Source organism: Odocoileus virginianus, chromosome 4 (assembly GCF_023699985.2).
Source record: "Odocoileus virginianus isolate 20LAN1187 ecotype Illinois chromosome 4, Ovbor_1.2, whole genome shotgun sequence".
Lineage (NCBI taxonomy): Eukaryota > Metazoa > Chordata > Mammalia > Artiodactyla > Cervidae > Odocoileus > Odocoileus virginianus.
The window spans coordinates 18714687-18737389 of record NC_069677.1 but is presented as its reverse complement, the minus strand read 5'-3'; the positions used below and the strand labels follow the sequence as shown (position 1 = coordinate 18737389).

Below are 22703 nucleotides of genomic sequence, written 5' to 3'. Positions count from 1 at the left end.
TTATTTTAATAGAACTTTAATTATGCATGATGGACTCACAGATTCTTATTTCAATCAATAGATTATGACTCAGTATCATTACTTCTTAATTTAATGTTCAAAGTTTCACAGATTTGTTCAGTGAAAGCCTTTAAAACTGAATTTTATGTGCATTTGTCTTACAATTGTGACTAGTAAGAATCTTCTTACCTCCTGGCATAGGAAATTGTTCCAGGATTCTTCTGAATACTCCCATACCCAGCTCTGGAATTAGGCATTTCTCCAAAGATCGTTGGTTCTTCTTAGTGGATAATAATTTTGGGCAACCAAGATATGGGTGTTTGCTACTCATGTAATCATTGCTAGGTGTCTTCTGGTCAGATACCCTGACACAGATCCAACATCAAATCTATGGTATTTTTGCCAAAATTCACAACATGATTCTAATCATGAAAAACATCTGAAAAGCCCAAACTGAGACATTTTACAAAATAAATAGTTTACATTCTTCAAAATATGGCAAGCCAATGAATGAAAAAGAAAGATTGAGGAAATATACTACTCAAAGGGAAACTAAAAGAAACAATAATAATGTACATTATGATCATGAATTAGATCTTGCTATAAGTATAGCTTCTCTGGTGGCTCAGATGGCAAAGAATCTGCCTGCAAAGCAGGAGACCTGGGTTCAATCACTGGATTGGGAAGATTCCCCTGGAGAAGGAATTGGGAACCCACTCCAATATTCTTGTCTGGGGAAATCCAAGGACAGAGGGGCCTGGCAGGCTACAGTTCATGGAGTTGCAGAGTCAGACACAACTGAGCAACTTTCACTTTCAAGTACAGTAGTGATTAGTGCTAACACAGAAGTGTATGAGATCAATGTTCTATTTTTATTTATAAGGAAGTGAAAATAAATAAAATGCATGATAAGAGAAATATAATTTACTATATGAAATTCCCTAGCAGTGGTATGATATGCTAAACAGCAGTATATACAGACACAAGAAATGGACACAAGTTCAATTCCCAGCCTTACCAAATTATCAAATTCCAGCCTTCTCATTTTTGAGTATGTGATTTACATTCACTCTCACTAACTGTGAGTTGTGAAAATGTTTTAAAAGCTTTAGTGCATTTTACAATTAATAATCATTGCTAAACGTAGGTTAACTTTGGCATTTTTCCTTTATTTGACTCAATCCTGGTATCCTAAGCCCACAGCTCACAATACTACCCAGTTCCCCACAACCCCAAAGTAACTTAAAATACCTTCTTCATTAGGTTTCTGCACTACAGAATTTGCATTATTTTCTGTATGTTACAGCATAGACTGCAAGTAAATTGATGATAAGAAGTATGTCTTTCTTACCTTCATCTCTTGCTAACGAAAAGCACAGTATCGGGAACAAAAGCTGGACTCAGTAGTATTTGCTGAGTGAATGAATGGCTTTGGATAGGTGGAAACTCCATTGTATTAGACCTCCAAATATCTCACTATTTTATCTTAGGAAAATCAGCAGAGCACTCTGATCCCTATTTTCTCACCTATAAAATAAAAAAAATAAATATATGCTTTAAATGGTTCTTGTGAGTCAATGAAAGTAATGGGCCTGAATGAACTTAACAAGTGTAGTATGTCATGTGTATCAGTTTCCTAGGGCTATCATAACAAATTACCACAAGCTTGGTGGCAAAAAACAACAGAAACTTATTTTCTCATAGTCCTAGAGTTCAGAGGACTTCCCTGGTGGCTCAGAATCCATGCTAAAGAATCCACCTGTAATGCGGGAGACCTGGGTTTGATCTCTGGGTTGGGAAGATGTCCTGGAGAAGCATATGGCAACCCACTCTAGTATTCTGACCTGAAGAATCCCTATGAAAGAGTAACCTAGTGGGCTACAGACAATGGGGTTACAAAGAATTGAAAACGAGTAAGCAACTAAGCAAACAGAGTCTAGAAATCCAAAATCTCGGTGTTGGCAGGATTGGTTCCTTCTGAAGTCTCTCTGGAGGAATCTATTCCGTGCTACTTTCCTAACTTTTGGTAACTTCAGCAATCTTTGGTATTCCTTGCTTGTACATGAATCGATTGAATCTGTCTTTGTCTTGCATGGCTTACCTTTGTGACCCTGTGTCTGTCTCTTCTTTTTTGTCCCTTTATAAAAGCATTCATGATTGTATTTAGAATATTAAAAAAAAAAAAAGGGAAAAAAGAAATTCACTCATTTCCTGAATGGAATAGAAAGTTGCTTTTATGCTTTAAGTCTTATCTGTTGATAGTGTCCCAGAGTTTGAATGGAGTTGATGTGGTTCTCACTGCCTCTGGTGGTACCCCATACAAAGTTCTATAAATGATAACAGCTGGCACCTAACTCTGTGTAGTAAAAAATTGTTGGTGCCATTGGTGGGAGTAAGCGGTAGCAGCTTTTGAAATTTCTGTAGAAATTGCCCGCTAGAAATACGTTAAAATAGAATTACCATTAGCAAGCCACTGCTAGGTACATATTTCCTGAACAGATATCTGTACCCACATGTTTAAATAAAGCAGAAAGAATGGATATTTAAAAAAAAAAGAAAAGAAGGAAGGAAAGAAGGGAGGGAAGAAAAGGAAGGAAGGAGAAGAAAATATGTGACATCAGCATACTCCCATTTTACTCTATTAGGTGTATCACCTTGAATTACGTAACTTTTTAAAAAGTATACAATTTCCCAGGTCTCCTGTATTACATGTGGATTCTCTAACACCTGAGCCACAAGGGAAGCCCAAAATTTACCTTAGACAACTCCAAAAGAAGATACAATTGACTTTATGTAGTTTTCTCTGAAAATATTTTTATAAAAGTAGGAAAGTATAATACTATAAATTTTCCCGCATCTTTTACAGGGATCTACCATTGCTATTGAGAGTCCCTTGAACTGCAATGAGATCCAACCAGTCCGTCATAAAGGAGATCAGTCCTGGGTGTTCATTGGAAGGACTGATGCTGAAGCTGAAACTCCAATACTTTGGCCACCTCATGCGAAGAATTGACTCATTGGAAAAGACCCTGATGCTGGGAGGGATTGGGGGGCAAGAGGAGAAGGGGCCGACAGAGGGTGAGATGGCTGGATGGCATCACCGACTTGATGGACATGAGTTTGAGTAAACTCTGGGAGTTGGTGATGGACAGGGAGGCCTGGCATGCTGTGATTCATGGGGTCGCAAAGAGTTGGACACGACTGAGCGACTTGAACTGACTGACTGACTGACCATTGCTATCCTCATGGCTGAAAGGAAAATCAATTTTATTGCAGAAAGAACTTCATGACATTAAAGAACTTAATTCTGAGTTTAAAATCCTGCATATTTTCAATCTTTTAAAGGGATTTATAAAACTACATTTCTTGGAAGTTGAGTTACTTTTGCTTTTGAATTAATCGATCATTTAGTTAGAAACCCATATCTACCACCTTTCCATACTAGCAACTTCTAAAAGCTCTTCAAATACTTAAAAGATAATATGACTTAAAAAGTCACATAGATAAGTGGTTGCTTAGAACTGAGAGATTGGGAGGGAATGGGTAATGACAGCTAATGAATATGGGATTTATTTTGGGGGTGGTGAGAAGGTTCTAAATTGATTGCGGTGATGGTAGTACATTTCTGTGAACATACCGAAAAATCATTGAATTACACACTTTAAGAGGATGAACTTTATGGTTTGTGAATCTCATCTCAATAAAACTAATAAATTTTTTATTAAAAAGTGACATAGGGATTAAACTTCTGTGACTTGTTAAAATTAAAAAAAAATTAATTGTCTATTAGACAGAGGATGAGATGGTTGGATGGCATCAGCGACACAATGGACATGGGTTTGGGTGGACTCCGGGAGTTGGTGATGGACAGGGAGGCATGGAGTGCTGCAGTTCATGGGGTCGCAAAGAGTCAGACATGACTGAGCGACTGAACTGAACTGAACTGAGAAAAATCTTGATGATTCTAATACCTATATCAAAAAGAATACAATACTAGATCAATATATCTGAGATTTTTGCCATGTAAAGAAAAAATTATTCACATTAAATTATTAGTGTTTTATAAAAGTGAAAATTTATCCAGAATGTTCTTTGTTTTTCTAAAGAAGAGACTTCAAGTGGAAATATAGTATCTGTGTCCTCAAATATATAAAAGACATTAGTGAATTATATTTTCACTCATGCTTCCATGTAAGTTTTTATCAAACTTAATTTAGTGTTATACCATACTACCATTTCATATCCGATCTCCAAATTATTAGCACTGTGAAAAAGTTGAAGCAAGAAGAATGAGGAAACAGTCATCACCCAAAGCTTTCAACTCTGTATTAACAAAGATAATAGATTTGAAAAGAAAGACCTATCACCAAGGAAACATCAGATCCCTGAGGTTTCCATTTCCCAGAACATACCTGCAAGTCAGTACCCACCTTTCAGTTTTCATTACAAAATAAACTATTGAAATTTACTCATGCTTTTTCTTTCAGACATTTAGCTAGGTCAATATTCACTATTTCTTTTTATGTTTCATTTTTCAATTCCTCCCAAGACATAATTTAGAGATATGTGGATTGAATGAATGATGTCATTTTGATTTGTGTATTTGTAAGAATCCAAATATTCATTCATCTACAGCATCATGTTGATATTATATCATGAACACTTATTGCAGTAATATTAATTACCCAGGGCCTGCTACATAACAGCAGACGAATGGATGAGGAAGCTGTGGTACATATACACCATGGAATATTACTCAGCCATTAAAAAGAATTCATTTGAATCACTTCTAATGAGATGGATGAAACTGGAGCCCATTATACAGAGCGAAGTAAGCCAGAAAGATAAAGACCATTACAGTATACTAACACATATATATGGACTGTAGAAAGATGGTAACGATAACTCTATATGCAAAACAGAAAAAGAGACTCAGATGTATGGAACAGACTTGTGGACTCTGGGAGAAGGCAAGGGTGGGATGTTTCAGGAGAACAGCATTGAAACATGTGTATTATCTAGGGTAAAACGGATAACCAGCTCAGGTTGGGTACATGAGACAAGTGCTCGGGCCTGGTGCACTGGGAAGACCCAGAGGGATCGGGTGGAGAGGGAGGTGGGAAGGGGGACTGGGATGGGGAATACATGTAAATCCATGGCTAATTCATATCAATGTATAACAAAAACTACTGTAATGATGTAAAGTAATTAGCCTCCAACTAATAAAAATTTAAAAAAAAATAAAAAAAAAAAAAAAAAAAAATTTATGGTGCTGAATGCACAATCAAAGTATGTTTTCAAAAAGCAAAGGGAATGTGTCATTAAAATTACTAACATTTTCCTTTCTTCAGTTGTTTTTCTCTTGACTTGTCATAGTGTTTTTTTTTTCAATTTATTCATTCAAAGAAAGGGCCTCCCTGGTGGCTTCAGATGATGAAGAATCTGCCTGCAGTCCCTGAGCTGGGAAGAGCCCCTGGAGAAGGGAATAGCAACCCACTCCAGTATTCTTTCCTGGGAAATTCCATTATCAGAAGAGACTTGTAGGCTACAGTCCATGGCATCATAAAGGGTCAAACATAACTGAGAGGTTTAACACTTTTCAAGCAAAGAAATTTAAAAGCATTAGTACACATTTGATTTTACATCTTTATATTTTACAATGCCAGACTTAATGCAAGTATAAGAGCATTTAAACTACATGCAGAATCACTGAAATTGCACAATTTGTATTTTGTACTTGGTACTGTTGTTGTTCAGTCACTCAATCATGTCTGACTCTTTGTGAACCCATGGACTGCAGCACACCATGCTTCCCTGTCCTTCACCACCTGCCAGAGCTTGCTCAAATTCATGTCCATTGAGTCGATATTGCCATACAACCATCTTGTCCTCTGTTGTCCCCTTCTCCTGCATTCTATCTTTCCCAACATCAGGGTCTTTTCCAATGAGTCAGCTCTTTCCATCAGGTGGCCAAAGTATTGGAGCTTCAGCATCAGTCCTTCCAATGAATATTCATGGTTGATTCTTTTAGGATTGACTGGTTTGATATCCTTGCAGTCCAAGGGACTCTCAAGAGTCTTCTCCAATATCAGAGTTGGAAATCATCAGTTCTTCCATCCTCAGCCTTCTTTATGTTCCAACTCTCACATCCATACATGACTACTGGAAAAACCACAGCTTTGACTAGATGGACCTTTGTTGGCAAAGTAATGTCTCTGTTTTTTAATATGCTGTCTTGGTTGGTCACAGATTTTCTTGCAAGGAGCAAGCATCTTTTAATTTCACGGCTGCAGTTACTATCTGCAGTAATTTTGGAGCCCAAGAAAATAAAGTCAGCCACCGTTTCCCCTGTTTCCCCATCTATTTGCCATGAAGTAAAGGGACCCAATGTCATGATCTTTGTTTTTTGAATGTTGAGGTTTTATTTTTTTTTTTTAACTTTTAATGCTTTACAGAATTTTGCTGTTTTCTGTCAAATCTCAACATGAATCAGCCATAGGTGGACATATATTCCCTCCCTTTTGAAACCCCCTTCCATCTCCCCCACACCAGCCCTCCCCTCTAGGTTGATACAGAGCCCCTGTTTGTGTTTCCTGAGCCGTAGAGCAAATTCCCATTGGCTATCTGTTTTACATACGGTAATGTAAGCTTCCATGTTACTCTTTCCATACATCTCACCCTCTCCTCCCCTCCCTGCATGTCCATAAGTCTATTCTCTATATCTGTTTCTCATTGTTGCCCTGTAAATAAATTCTTCAGTACCATTTTTCTAGATTCCATATATATGTGTTAGAATATGGTATCTTTCTCTTTTTGACTCACTTCACTCTGTATAATAGGTTCTAGGTTCATCCAACTCATTAGAACTGACTCAAATGAGTTAGTTTTTAAGGCTGAGTAATATTCCATTGTGTATATGCACCACAACTTCTTTATCCATTCATCTGATGATGGACATCTAGGTTGCTTCCATGTTCTAGCTATTGTAAATAGTGCTGCAATTAACAATGGGATACATGTATCTCTTTTGAATGTTGAGTTTTAAGCCAGGTTTTTCACTCTCCTCTTTCACCTTCATCAAGAGGCTCTTTAGTTCCTCTTTGCTTTCTGCCATTAGAGTGGTGTCATTTGCATATCTAAGGTTATTGATATTTCTCCCGGCAATCTTGATTCCAGTTTGTGCTTTATCCAGTTCAGTATTTTGCATGATGTACTCAGCATACAAGCTAAATAAGCAGGGTGACAATATACAGCATTGACATAGTTGGTGCATGTATATATAATTCATTCTTACTCGAGCGGCAAAATATTGCATGAAATGAACTTGATTGATTTTATTTCACTTGATATTGCATATTCTACTAACACACTCTACCTCCAGGTACTGATGAGCAATGAAAGATTGAAAGGCAAATGAATTATATGTTACTCTATCTTTCCCTTTCTTTCTATGTCATTATTTTTAGCACAAGTGATTGACTTAAGCAAGGAAGCAAAATGAGTAAGAAAAGGACATGATGGCTTGGTCCCTTATGTTTGTTAGGACACAATGGCCTTCATTCTTCATTCAGAATGTTCTGATTCAGTTAGAAGGTATGGCTTCCCAGGGTTGTCAATGTCATCCTACTCTGTTGCAACGTAGCACACTTGTATGCACTTTGTCTTTTTTTGTCTTTCTTTTATTTTTTTTAAATTGGGGTATAGTTGCTTTACCATTATGTGTATGTTTCTGCTATACAATGAAGTGAATCAGCTATATATATATATATATATATATATATATATATATATACACACACCCCCTCCCTCCCACTCACCATCCCACTCCTCTACATCATCACAGAGCACTGAGTTGTGCTCCCTGCATTATACAGCATGTTTCCACCAGGAATCATTTTTATACATGGCAGTGCACATATGTCAGTCCTAATTTCCCAATTCCTCCCACCCCTTACCCACCCCTGGGTCCACAGTCCATTCCCTATGTCTGTGTATCTATTGCTGCCCTGCAAACACATTCATCTATACCATTTTTCTAGGTTTCATATACGTGCATTAATATATAATATTTGTTTTTCTCTTTATGACTTCACTCAGTATGACAGACTCTAGGCCCATCAGTGTGTCTACAAATGATCCGAATTTGTTCCTTTTTATGGCTGAGCAATAATCCATTGTGTATATTACCATATTTTCTTGATCCATTCATCTGTAGATGGACATTTGGGTTGCTTCCATATCCTGGCTATTGTACATAGTTCTGCAATGAACATACAATGAGGTATCACATCAGTCAGAATGACTATAATTGAAAAATCCACAAACAATAAATGCTGGAGTGGATGTAAAGAAAAGGGAACCCTTTTGTGCTGTTGGTGGGAATGTTAATTGATATAGCCACTATGGAAGACAGTATGGAGGTGCCTTAGAAAACTAAAAATAAAACTACTATATAATCCAGCAATCTCACTTACTGGACATATGTTCTGAGAAAACTATAATTCAAAAAGACACATGTACCCCAATGTACAATGTTAATTGAAACTTGTGATTATTACTGTGGTGTCATCACTATTTCCACATAATAGTGCAAAGCAAGTATTACCTTACTGAATTCATTATGTTTGTATAGAAATTTACAGTGCATAATTTTTTGTTTGTTTTTGGTTCATTAAGATGTTATTTACTGTGAGGGTTAATTCCAATAGACCTAGAATTAACCTCGGCTATGTTACTAGAATACCTACACAGCACTGATGCTTGGTCGAGGCATGATGCCACGCTGCTGTGCTTAGTCGCTTAGTCATGTACAACTCTTTGCCACCCCGTGGACTGTAGCCCACCAGGTTCCTCTGTCCATGGGGATTCTCTAGGCAACGAATATTGGGGTGATTTGGCATGCACTCTTGCAGGGGATCTTCCCAACCCAGGGATCTAACCCAGGTCTCCCACATTGCAGGCGGATCCTTTACCAGTTGAGCAACAAGGGAAGCCCCAAGGCATGATATATAATTGTTAATAGTGTTCCTTTGTAGTCATATTTCCAAAGGAGTTTGAAGATGGTTCACAGTAGTTTAATCGACATTATTTAATCAACAACAGTGAGACTGATGATTTGTATCAGTTAAGACTCCAGTGTAGACTCTATGGTTCCAAGATGTTCTGTTCACACATCGATAGTTTCTGATCCAAGAAAGGAAACACTGACACAGCCCTTACACACAATCAGGGCTCTTGTCTGGATTCTCAGGTTTGAGGTCTTTGGCTATGAGGCACACCAGTACTTTAATACTGTTTCTCCACTTTACCCTTTCCTTTCAATAAATGTTAGATTTCTACACATTGTCATTTTGGGTCCTATCATCTTTTTCAGCAATTAATCCTGTCTAACTAATACCATTAGTTCATTAACATGTTTCAACAATTTATCAGCACAATATTAAAAATTTATTGTTTCTAAAAATTTGTATAAGCAACCCCATAATCAGGATATATTTAATCTAACCACTTAATAAACAGAACTCCTAGGTATTTCTTTGGTCTGAGGCATCATGAAGAAATTACTGATCATCAGTTAGTCCTTTGGACTTAAGAAATTTGTGAATACCTGATATTCATCTCACTGTGAAAAGGAAGGCAGATGTTACTGATGCCTGAATGAGGGGAAGGATAATGTTCACAATTATATTGGTGGAAAGTAGCACAATAGCAACAACTAGCAATGAGTACATTAGATAGGAGTTGTTTCCTTCAAGAATCAAGATGTTCACAATCAGAGGTTGATGACTGAGACAGCTGCTCAAGATCTCATGAGAGGTGTAGGCTGAACTGATCTGCTATCAGTAGTGCAAGGCTTCCACTGTCATGATAACAATATGACTGCCACACTCCCAGCATCACATCTGCTATCCAAGAAGGAAAAAATAAATAGAATAGCTAAGAGGCAAAATGAATAAGACATCTTAACAGTTTAGTCTGAATTTAAAAATAACTTCCTTAAAAATTAGCCTAGAGAATTCCTTTTGCATCTTATTGGCCCAAAAAGGGTTATATGACCATGCCTAACAACAATAAAGGATATGAAGTATTTTATTTTCTAGACTTTAGAGGACATCAGTTGAAAATGACTTTTGAGTGCAAATAAATATAAGGCAAAAGCAGCAGAGGATGAGATGATTAGATAGCATCACTGACTTAATGGACATGAGTTTGAGCAAATTCTGGGAGATAGTGAAGGACAGGGACACCTGGTATGCTGCAGTCTATGGGGCCACAAAGAGACACGACTGAGTGACTGAACAACAAATATAAAACATCAATATCTTAATATCTCAAAATATCATTCCACTAAAATGCTACTGCAACTTACTTGTTTCCAAATATGCTGAGCTGCTTTTAAGTAAGCTGCTCTGGTACAACATAGGAAGAAGTTATGAAACATTGTACTGCTTTTGTTGGGAAGAAAGCAAATAGTTTGTGAGCTGAAATAAATTTTTACCATTCTATAAAGGTCTTATATCCTATGATTGTGTCTTATGCCATCACCTAAAATCCAACTGAGTTCACAAAGTATTAATAATTGTTGTAGTAAGAATTGTCTATTTGTTAGGGTTTTAATCTTGTTCATTCTTACCAGGATATTGTGTGATACTCCATGAGGCAGACTGCCCATTTCTTCCACTTCACTGAATAATCAGATTTCTTGATGTAGAAGAATATAGATGGAAACTTGTCAATGATAGACATTTAATCAACAACTGGAATTGGCTTTAGTAGTTTCAGTTTATGATAAATTTAGAAACTACTGACAGGTATCAGAATTTTGAGGTTAAATTAATAATTAATACTAAAATTTTCTGAACATGCCAAATTCTGTAAATATACTTGAAAGTTTAATTCATCCTTTTGGTATCAAATGAATTTTGGCATCAAAATGTGAATTTAAGGCAGTGTTTAGACTTTCCATAAGTCCCTGGTGGCACAAACAGTAAGGTGTCTGCCTGCAATGTGGGAGACCCGGGTTCGATCCCTGGATCGGGAAGATCCCCTGGAGAAGGAAATGTCAACCCACTCCAGTACTCTTGCCTAGAAAATTCCACGGATGGAGAAGCCTGGTGGGCTATAGTCCATGGGGTCGCAAAGAGTCGGACACACAGAGCGACTTCATTTTCACTTTAGATTTTGTGTATTGAGCTTTATATTTGACATTTTATGGGACATTTATTATCTTGCTAGATGAATATCCTTTTAAAGAACTTAGAATAAACAGTCTGCATAAGAAACAAGTGTGCTAATAGGCCATGACATAAAAAAGAAGGCAATAAATAGGGAATGCATTCAATAGTTAATGTTGATTTTAAGTACATCGTGAATCTTTATTACACTTCTAAGACATTTACTCCCACTTGAAATTGGAAGCAATTTTAGATATCAAAATTCAAGTAATTCTGAATGTCTTAGGGAAATTTTTGAATGTAGAACACACAATAACGGGTAATCCAGTTTTCCTACTCATTTCTTTATAGCACTACTAACCTGAATACCTTGGGCTTCCCTGGGGACTCAGCTGGTAAAGAATCTGCCTACAATACAGGAGACCTGGGTTTGATCCCTGGGTTGGGAAGATCCCCTGGAGAAGGGAACTGGTTACCCACTCCAGTATTCTGGCCTGGAGAATTTCATGGACTATATAGTCCAGGGGGTTGCAAAGATTTGGACATGACTGAGCAATTGCACAGCCATAGCAACCTGAATATCTGTATTAAGTTTCTATTCATTCTGTGTCTTTGGAATAATTTGAATAGAGGCACTACAACTGGTTAGTTTTTTCAGCTACTAAAGCAATGGTTTTGTTCCATGTTATCCTGTTTCCAAGCTCACCTATACCTGCAGGTCCCAGTAGGAAGATATCCATTAGCAATTAGTATTTAACCCTGGAACTTAGTGTCTTAGGAAGAAGAAAAGTACAAAAAAATAGAAGATATATGTCAGAAGGAAGGCAAAGTAGACAACCTGACATTTCTACATTCATGAATATGAAAAGGGAAAAATGCAGACAGAGATAGATGGACGAGGTCAAATTCCAGGACTGTTACTTCCCTGCAGTGTTTTCCTTGAAGATACTTAGCAGTTAAATTTTTAAAAATATACAGAAAGTTATGGGAGAATCTAGAACCCCTTGACTCTTGAGTGAGAGGAATAATGTGGACTATGAGTAAGAGGAGGACAGCAGATGAACCTGCAGTTGGACCTTGGTCATTTGTGACGTGGCAATCAAGGATTTGAAAGTTCCCACCAGCCCTGGTAAGAGGATGGAAAGTTACTGAAAAAACCAGTGGATCAGCAGATGCTAGGTTGGAGAAAGGACTAGGGAACATAATTTTTATGACTTTTTTGTGGTGAAAATACAGTCTTCCACAGGGATTTCTTGCACTGAAGGATGTACCAACCAATTTCGACATTGCTCCTTATTTTGCCCCATGTGCAACTTAGCAGCAGTAGCAGCAGTGTATATAAGAGGCTATGGCCTGAAATGCTTATTTGCAATAGAATGTGGTGGAACAGGGTCCATGAGACAGCACATGTCCTTTCTTAAAGGGTTGGAATTCACTCAAATCTAGGGGACTGTTGCGATAAAACGGTGTTGGCCTAATGTTGTTATATATTCTAATGTTTAAAGAAAAATCATAAATTTTTATCATACTTGGATCTTCTGCATTTTTCAATAAGATCAGATAATCCAGTTTAAACAGAAAAACAGAAGCCAAATAAAGCATATGATTCATTAGCCACCAGTTTGCTGACTTTGTGATAGAGAATATGCTGGTTACTCCTTCACAAATCAGTTCTTTAAGCATGTGAGAACACACAAAAAATTCATAAAATTTAGTTTGACAAGCAATTTTCCCAGATAGGCAGGGTGTATGGCCCATACACATTTTCCTTGTATTCCTGTTTTCATTTATTTTTTCAGCTACTTCAGTTTGAAAGTCTTGAGCTCACCCAATTCATATGAACTGTATGTGCTTTTCTGCATTATTCCATGTAAGCTTAAACACCAAAATACTTAATCCAAGACTATGAGTTGCTATCAAATAAAGTTTTTAGGTTTACCTGAAACAATCACTAATGAAGAGAAATTTTTGTTTTCTTTTTCCTAGTTCGTTTATAATATTTTCTTTTGTGTATCTTTGAAATTTCACCCGGATGTCTCTATGTTGCTTTTTATTTTTTTAGTTATGAGCATTTTATAGAATACTTTTTTCCCCTCAAAAATTAGAGCAACATTCTTAAATCATAAGCACACTTCATTTAGTATCCATTTAGATGAAAAATATCATCAACTTCTTGAATTCACTTCTATCTAATTTCTGTGCACGCAAGAAGACAATAGATAGTAGTGACACTGTTTTACATTTATTTTACTAGAAGGGTGTACCAAGCATATTTTTTTCTTATTATTTGCTTTAAAATATTAGTTCAAAGAAGTCTTATAAATAATAATAAACAGAAGTTGGAGTCACATGGCAAACACGTGGCACCTTACAAATCCTTCTGATATGAAGTTGAGCTCAATAATAAAACATAAAATCCCCAGAATCAGAAATTGAAGGTGAAAAACCCTCAAAGGCAGTTTGGTAAATATAAGCTTACATAATAGTGACTCATGAACTGGCTAGTTCTAAGCATAAGCCAAGGAAATTGATAGTCATACTCATAGTCATAGTCATACTCTAGTGCCCACAGTGGTGGGGAGGGGAGACTTGACTTGGAATTATTTCAGATAGAAGCATTGAAACTGAACTCATTTATGGTACTTATGAAAAATGTTTAGATATTTAAATCAGTAAAATAGTAGTTTCTGTTTAAAACTCTAAATGTCATGATTGGTTAGGTTTAAATATATGGAGAATTAAAAATTATGGTATATAATGTGCTTGGCATGTATGGATGTGAGAGTTGGACTATAAAGAAAGCTGAGTGCAGAGGAATTGATGCTTTTGAACTGTGGTGTTGGAGAAGATTCTTGAGAGTCCCTAGAACTGCAAGGAGATCCAACCAGTCCATCCTGAAGGAGATCAGTCCTGGGTGTTCATTGGAAGGACTGATGCTGAAGCTGAAACTCCAGTACTTTGGCCACCTGATGTGAAGAGCTGACTCATTTGAGAAGACCCTGATGCTGGGAAAGATTGAGGGCAGGAGGAGAAGGGGATGACAGAGGATGAGATGGTTGGATGGCATCACTGACTTGATGGACATGGGTTTGGGTAAACTCTGGCAGTTGGTGATGGACAGGGAGGCCTGGTGTGCTGCAGTTCATGGGGTCACAAAGAGTCAGACACAACTGAGCAACTGAACTGAACTGAATGTGTTTGGGGAAAATGAAACTAAAGGGTTGTTAAGGTTCTGGTTATAGGCAGAAAAAAGTTAAAAGCACCTGTTAATGTTAGATTTTGTTATGAATGCATGCTGTACTCTCTAGGAAAAACCTTAAAACAGGAAGTCTATAATATGCAACTTCTAACCAAAGGAAGAGAAAAATATTTTTAAATATTTCATCATTTCAGAGAGGGAAAATATTTAGAAAAGTAAATACAGAGAAAGTGTTAACTGGAAAATTGCATTTTAAAACAAAAGAGTATCAATAATTCCAAAATGTGCAAAATGAATCACTATTTCCTTTAGGATTATTTAAACTGTATATAAAAATTAGTCCAATTATATGCTGGTACAAATAGATAGGGAATTGAAAAATGACGTGATGAGTCTTCAATTGCAGTAAGCATTGCAAGGTTAAAGATCAAGAGCCTTGGTCACACTGGACAGTTAGCTCCTAAAGAGCAGGGATGAATTCCTGTTTTTTTTTAAACTTTCAGTGTCTAGTGAAGTACCTCACTTTCAAGTACTCTCTGACCTTGAAGAGCTTCAATGGCAGAAGGAAACTCATGTTATGATAAAAGTATAAATTAAATTGATGTAAGAGCAGAGAGGGCTTCCCAGGTAGTGCTAGTGGTAAATAACCTGCCTGCCAACACAGGAAACATAAGAGATGCAGGTTCAGTCCCTGGGTTGGGAAGATCCTCTGGAGGAGGGCATGGCAACCCGCTCCAGTATTCTTGCCTGGAGAATCCCACGGCCAGAGGGGCCTAGGGGCTACAGTCCATAGGGTCGCACAGAGTCAGACACGACTGAAGCAACTTAGCTCGCGTGCACACACACACACACACACACACACACACACACGAGTGGAGGGGTGGAAAAAATTCTTCTTAAATGTACAATGGAAAAGAAAAAACCAAGCAAACAACACGGAAGATAAGCATGAAGGATTAAAACAGGTGATAACCTCCCTAAGAGAATGGCATGAACAAAAATATGGAGGCAAATACCCATATGAGGAAGGTTGAATGGTTCTATTTGGATGGATTACACAGGGATGAAAGATGTACTGACACAGTAAGGACCATACACTGTCCACAACTAACATTAGGAAGAGCTGAAGAGTTGAGTTCTAATTAAAAGAATCTGGAGATTTCCCTAAAAGAAAAAAAAAAAATCCACCAAGTTTGCTTTGTTGTTGTTCAAGCAGGGAACTGTTATGATGACATATGCTTTAAAAAACATAGGATATATTAAAATAAAGAGTGCAGGCAAAAATCTCACTTAAAAATATCAAGAAAACAGTCCAGATGATAAAAAGGATAGTTTTGTCTTTATGATGTTTTTGAGTTTTGAGTATATCCTAAAGAGGTGTGTGTGGGGGGCGGGGGGTGGTGGAGAGGGTGAACATTGATTTAAACAGTCACAGTTACTCTGGCTATGGTATAGTACAATTGATTTTGAACTTTGGAAACTCAGTATCATCACTTTTAGCTATGTAGTCACAAGAAAGATATTTTAAAAGTTAAATAACTGGATAGCAACTTTCTCATCTTTAAAATTCCAGATTGCTGTGAGAATTAAACAAAATTAATAATTAAACAACCCAGGGATTGAACCCAGGTCTCCCACACTACAAACAGGGTCTTTACCAGCTGAGCTACCAGGGAAGCCCAAGAATTATGGAGTGGGTAGCCTATCCCTTCTCCAGCAGATCTTGCAGACCCAGGAATTGAACTGGGGTCTTCTGCATTGTAGGTGAGTTCTTTACCAGCTGAGCTACCAGGGAAGCCCTAATAATTCAACAGAATTGCATATATGGAAGCTCCAAGCACAGTGCTTAGGACATACAGAAAATAATTGTTGGTGAATACTAGAATGAAATACTGAAAAGTAGTTTCCATATTTTCCTGTTGGACTTAAACTTTTTCAGAGCTTTTTGCTGTTAGTTAGCTATGACCAAACTAGACAGCATACTAAAAAGCAGAGACATTACTTTGCCAACAAAGGTCCATCTAGTCAAAGCTTTGGGTTTTCCAGGAGTCATGTATGGATGTGAGAGTTGGACTATAAAGAAAGCTGAGCACCGAAGAATTGATGCTTTTGAACTGTCGTGTTGGAGAAGACTCTTCAAAGTCCCTTGGATTGCAAGGCGATCAAACCAGTCAATACTAAGGGAAATCAGTCCTGATTATACACTGGAAGCACTGATGCTGAAGTTGAAATTCCAATCCTTTGCCCACCTGATGAAAAGAACTGACTCATTAGAAAAGACCCTGATGCTGGGAAAAATTGAAGGCAGGAGGAGAAGGGGATGACAGAGGATGAGATGGCTGGATGGCATCAGCAACTAAATGGACACGAGTTTGAGCAAGCTTCGGGAGTTGGTGAGGGACAGGGAAGCCTGGAATACTGCAGTCCATGGGGTCCCAAAGAGTCAGACATGACTGAGAAACTGAAGTGAAACTGAATGGTAGCTTATCCTTATCAGTCAGAGTTGAGCATGTTGGGACACCTTTCTTGGGACCCAGAGACTAACATGTAGCATTCTACCTGGTATTGATCATGGGCTCTGGGAAGTTCTTTCTTCCTCTTGTACCATCATGCTGCATACTTTACACAATATTGTTCACAAGGTTGATGTTATTTTTAGAATGAGTTAACTTCTGAGTTAACAATAAGTTCTAATTTGATGCAACAACTTGCAGCTATCTAACTGCATAGATAGAAACAAAGTATCCAGAGCATAAGATATAAGTGCTCTCTATTAGGCAGAACACAGGGAATTATACCTCTCAGATGGTAAAGAATCCACCTGCAATGCAGGAGACCTGGGTTCAATCCCTGGGTTGGGAAGATCCCCTGGAGAACTCCATGGACAGAAGAGCCTGATAGGCTAGAGTCCATGGGGTCAGAGTCAGACATGCCTGAGAGACTAACACACTCTGTACATTATGATCCTACATTGTCTACACAAATGTCTTGAGAAAGCAAAACAAAATATTTTTTGTAATGTTAAACACCTCGAACTAGGATCAAAGGGTTGATATGAAGACACAATTAGATCTTGAGTTAGGTACATTTTCTAATGACTAAAGCTGCCAGATAGAATGGGCTGTGTTAGTATTGAACAATTTCTGTGCTAGTGACTCTGCTCACATATATCCTGACCTCCTCTTTAGGAGGAGACTGGAGGAAACATAACCTAACTCAAAGACCACTGATTTTAGTCCTGTGATCTTCAGCAAAACCTTTTCCATTTTCTTTCTCTTTGAAGCTATTGCTTTACTATATAGTTTTGAGCATTTTAAACAGAAAATTATTTCATGTTTATTAGAATCTAATGGAATAAGCATTATATCAGTGATTGCTACTTCTCAGGGGTCATTGTAGGAGGCTTTTACCTTTATTTGTTTAGTACTTATAATGACCCTGAAAATATTATTTTCATAATTTTACAACTAGTGCCTGAATAAATGTCCATGATATGTTGTTGAATGATAAAAATACAAAATATTATGTATAATGTTTCACTAATTATGGAACCCAGTTCCATAATTCTCCACATTTACTCACTTGTGTACACAGCTATGTACATGATACACAGATGAAAATGGTCAGAATTATACACAGTAAATTGGTCACTATATCTGTATCTGGGTTATGGATTTTGAAAGCTTCTTAGCTTCTTTCTTGGACTCCTCTGAGCCTCTAAATCATCTACAACGATGAGCATTACTTTCGTACTCAGAGAACAATGACTATATTAGCAGTCATATAGCTTTATAGAAAACAAATAACTCAAGATGACAGCGAGTAAGTAGCAAACTTGGCATCATTTCCTGCCATAGATGCAGTTGAGGGGAGGGAGTTCACTCTTACCTGAGTCCAACATTTGGAGTTGTTCTTTGTCCCACTTTTGTTTCCAGCCCAGTTTCATTGTCACTGATTAGAGCACAGAAGGAGAAAGAATGGCCCGTTCGCTTAATGATGACAAATAGCAGCTTTGGTCTTTACCTGGGAGGCTGTGGTAACCTGGGCCTGCCTTTTGTGTGTGCCCATGGGCGGCAAGCAGGAACTCAGCGCTGTAGCTGGACCCTGGCTGGACTCCAATTTGGCGTGTGTCTCACATTGTTTGGGGAACATTTTGTGCCGGTGGAGACACACTCCTCTCCCGAGGCGTAGAGCTAAGAAAACAAAAGCTCCTGGTGCCAAGGCTACCGGCCTTATCTGTAAATCACTTATTCTTTTTTCTTGTCTCTTCAAGGGTGCTTTGACCTTAGCTCAGAGCTTGAGCAGGCACAACTCATCAATTTTTTTCACTGACAAGTTAAGAGACCAAGTGAATTTAGCCTGCCTGATTGTTGAAACTGTATTGAGTCTTAGATATGACCAATTAGAATACATGCATACTATGTGTGTATATGTATGTGTGTGGATGCAGGCATATGTTTATAACTATATATAAATGATCATTCATCAAAATTGTAAATGTACATGAGAATTAATTTTACTTCTTGATAATTTTAGCCACATTAGCTGATTTAATCCTTTTCATGTCTCTGCACACTAGGGTGAAAGTGTTGATAAAATGAAGAGAGGACAGTAGGTCTTTATTTCTAATGTCCATTTATAGTGTAGAGGGCCACTAATGATTTTCAACTCTACTTTCACATTTATAGAGGTAAAACTGGAAACTACAAAGATGTAAGAGAATCCCTTAGGGTCAGAAAGCTAGTTCACTACAGAATCAGACTAAAATAATAATGTCTCACTTTTAATTCAGTACTCTTTACACCAAATTTCTAAGGGATGACTATCTCAGTATCCGCAACACAGTTAGAAAATATAATTTATATAGTGATTGGTATTTTAATGAGAGGAAAATGAGTGGAAAGTGTTAACAGGGATTATTTTTGTGGCAGGGGCTGATTGGTGATTTTATTATGTTTAATTGCTATCTGAATTTTCTAAAATATCTGCTTAAATAGTTACTACCTTAGTGGTATGCATTTTAACACACATGTTAGCCCCTATGTTTTAAGCATGCTGCTAGGGACTTCACACATCAGTGTTATCATTTACTCCTCATAGCCCATCTCAATAATAGATTCTTATAAAAGTGTGTTGAATATAATAGAATCCAAAAGTAATAGTGTCCAAAGATGACTCTAAAAATCCCTCCTAGAATTCTTCCTTAGATGCCTGTGTGACTTCAGGTCCAAGATTATCCTAGTAACAGGAAGTGATTCCAGATAGGTCTCAAACTTTAATATCTTCCTAAGAAGCCACTGAACAATTTGAAAAGGAAGATTTCTGTTGTGAGTGACTCTAGGCTCACAGGTCACTGGCCAGGAACGTTCACCCCATGGGGTCAACAGACAGGCAGCTGAGTTGGTTGCTTTCAAAAATCTGTGCAAAATAAAGACTTACAATGATCAATTATATCTACACCCATTAGATATTAAACATTAAAGACTCCAAAATGAATAGTTGAAGCAGAGGAATTTTGTGTGATGTTTCAAGGCTGCTTTTATTTATTAACATGCCTTCATCCTCCTTGGCATGCTGTCTGACACGCTGTCTGACACAGGGCCCAAGGTTGTGGTTTAAACGACAGTAGAAAGTCACTGTGCTTTGATGGGTCTGGAGCGTGCAGCCAATGTTAATAACTAACAGTACAGACTGAGCCTTGCTACACAGACCTTTAGAATTAACTGTCTCAAGTTGTGTCTAGGACAGGAAGGACCAAGGGCCCCTGTGTCTGTTCTGGCTTAGGCTCGTGCTTTCTAGTGACACATAGATTTATGTATCTAGCAATGGATATGCCTTGCTTGTTTCTCTTGAGTAAATACAGACACCCCTGTAGAATTTCTTTTTGATACTGGATAAAATTTAAGGAGATGTGCAGTAAAGAGGTTTCTATTCCAGAATTTGCATCTCTGGGTTTTAGGATACTTAAACCTGAATGTACACACAAGTTGCAGCTTGCTTCTTGGCCTACTGCTTATCTCCTAAAGCGTTTGGCTCCAGAAACAGATACACTCATGGTCATCAAGGAAAAAAAAAAAAAAAATATATATATATATATATACATATATATATATATATAAGCAGTCCAGGGAGCCCAGAGACACATGAGATCACACCCTGAGTTCCACACTCTGTGTTTCCACAAGTTCCAGCTAGCTCAATGAATGTTTGCTCCATGCACCCTCCTAAGGGGTCAGAGTTAGGCCTAAGTGAAGAATACTGCTTCACTCAGTCTTCACTTCCACAGTCTTCTCCACACCTGCACCCTGAAGCATCTAGGATCCCTCTGGAATGTGAATAGTCTTCCAAACTCAGTGAAATTCCAACTCTGCCTCCAAAGAGTTCAAATGTCAGGTCAGAGTCAGAAGCTCCCGTTGTGCTCACTTACAGCCAGAGGCTGTCAGAGCTGCTCTTGGTTCAGAACCACATTTGAAGGTCCCATAAGTTCTCTGGTGTAGGCTGGAGAAAGTAAGACAAGAATACTCTCTACTGCTGACAAGCAGCTCAGATCTTCACTCCTTCACAGAAGAGGATGACTCGTTTTACCCCTGAAACATGCCTCTGGCTTTGTTGCCTGGTAATTATGAGATTTCCTCTGCCTATCTTGGCACAGACCCCTGGCTATTGCCTACACACATGCTGGGTCATCACCTGGATTATCCTCTCGTTGACCTGCATGACACTAGACATCCATGTGGATGGCTGACATTTGTCTATCTCTGGACCTATTTTCAGCTTTATTAGCCCTTATTTATTACATACAGCTGGGCTTATCTTTCTCTACTGCCTCTCCCCCATGGACATCCAAGTACCCATCCTTGCTGTTTCACTGCCGATGGAACTTCTGAGCTGTTTGTGATCTATGTTTTTAATCCGGGGAGTAGTTATTTGGCCATCAGATGCCATCTGGTATATGATGTTGGTGTTTAATAATCAGAATCATTCTTTAGGGTGTATATAGATCAAGGAGAACCGCAAAGCCAGGACAACAGCTGTCCTGTCAAAATGAAGCAAACCAAACCAAACACTTGTTGGGGGTCAATATATATAGGTCTCTGTCTAGATCATTGTGCTATCAGGAGGAAATTTTTGCTGTTTCTACTCTGGTGATCAGTGGTTCCATCTGTAAAAAACAGAAACAAAAACATAACAAAAATAAGAAAAGCAATTGGACTTACTGTACACTAGAGTCATAAGCACAACTCCCCCAAAATATACTTTCAAAAAGGTTAATGTGCATTAAAAATTAGTCTTAAACGAGTAGACGGGCATCAGAGCAAAGGGTGCATCTGTGGCTTGGGGAATAGGATAAAGAGCTGCTACAAATCTGTTCTGTTTCCTCTCTGTATGGACTTCAAGTGAAGCCAGAGGATGTAGCTGTACTTAATGTGCATATGGACCCTCACATAGTGTTTTTGACCACCCTATGGTGAAGCCAGCTCTTTCCAGGTACAATAGGTTCCTTCTCTGAGTCACTGTCCAGCCCTTGTTGACTTCAGCTTTCGGGGGAATGAGAATATCATCCTTGGAAGGATGCTTCTATTTTTCCCAGGACCACAAATGGATTTATGAATAATCTGTACACTACATTTTTTCTCAGCCCAACAAAATGTCGCACTGGTAACTCCTGCTTGAAATGGAGTCAGATTTAATTGTGTCCTGAAAGGTGCAATCCCAATTTCATTAGCTAACCATGGGCTTCCCTGGTGGTTCAGTGGTGAAGAATCTGTCTGCAATGCAGGAGACACAGGTTTGATCCCTGGATTGGAAAAGATCCCCTTTAGAAGGAAATGGGAACCTACTCCATTATTCTTGCGTGGAAAACCCACGGACAGAGGAGCCTGGCAGGCTGCAGTTCACGGGGTGGCAGAGAGTCGGACATGACAGCAACTAAAGGACAACAAAGCATGACTACTCTTGTCACATTTACGTGTTTTACATCTCATTGATGTTTTCACATCGATTATCTTACTTTATTCCCAGAATAGCATTCCAAGGCAAATGAGAGAGATTATCACTTACCTAAAGTGGAAACTGCCACCCAAAACTAAAAGTACTTATTAATAGATTCACATAGCTAAAATCCATATTTCCTGATTCCAGATGAATGCTTTCTTTTCGTAGTCTCAAATACAAAGTCAGATGTCAGAGTGCTATCAGCCTACAGTATTAACTGACCACATACTATAATTATATGTATTGTAGTAGCTGTATTATTTGCATACACAAAAGCAAGAATTATCCCGGTTTACCTCTCTATAATTCGAAGTTTGTATCTAATAAAGGAGAAA

The 22703-nt window shown here is 38.0% G+C and overlaps 1 long non-coding RNA gene across 1 annotated transcript; it reads right to left on the bottom strand.

The window, feature by feature from the left end:
- Window positions 1-21440: 21440 nt before the first annotated feature.
- LOC110135440 (uncharacterized) lies at window positions 21441-22439 on the bottom strand. The gene is made up of 2 exons (XR_011487244.1): window positions 22215-22439; window positions 21441-21535 (listed from the first exon to the last, which is right to left on the bottom strand). It is a non-coding gene; the product is annotated as an uncharacterized lncRNA (long non-coding RNA).
- Between the last annotated feature and the right edge of the window lie 264 nt (window positions 22440-22703).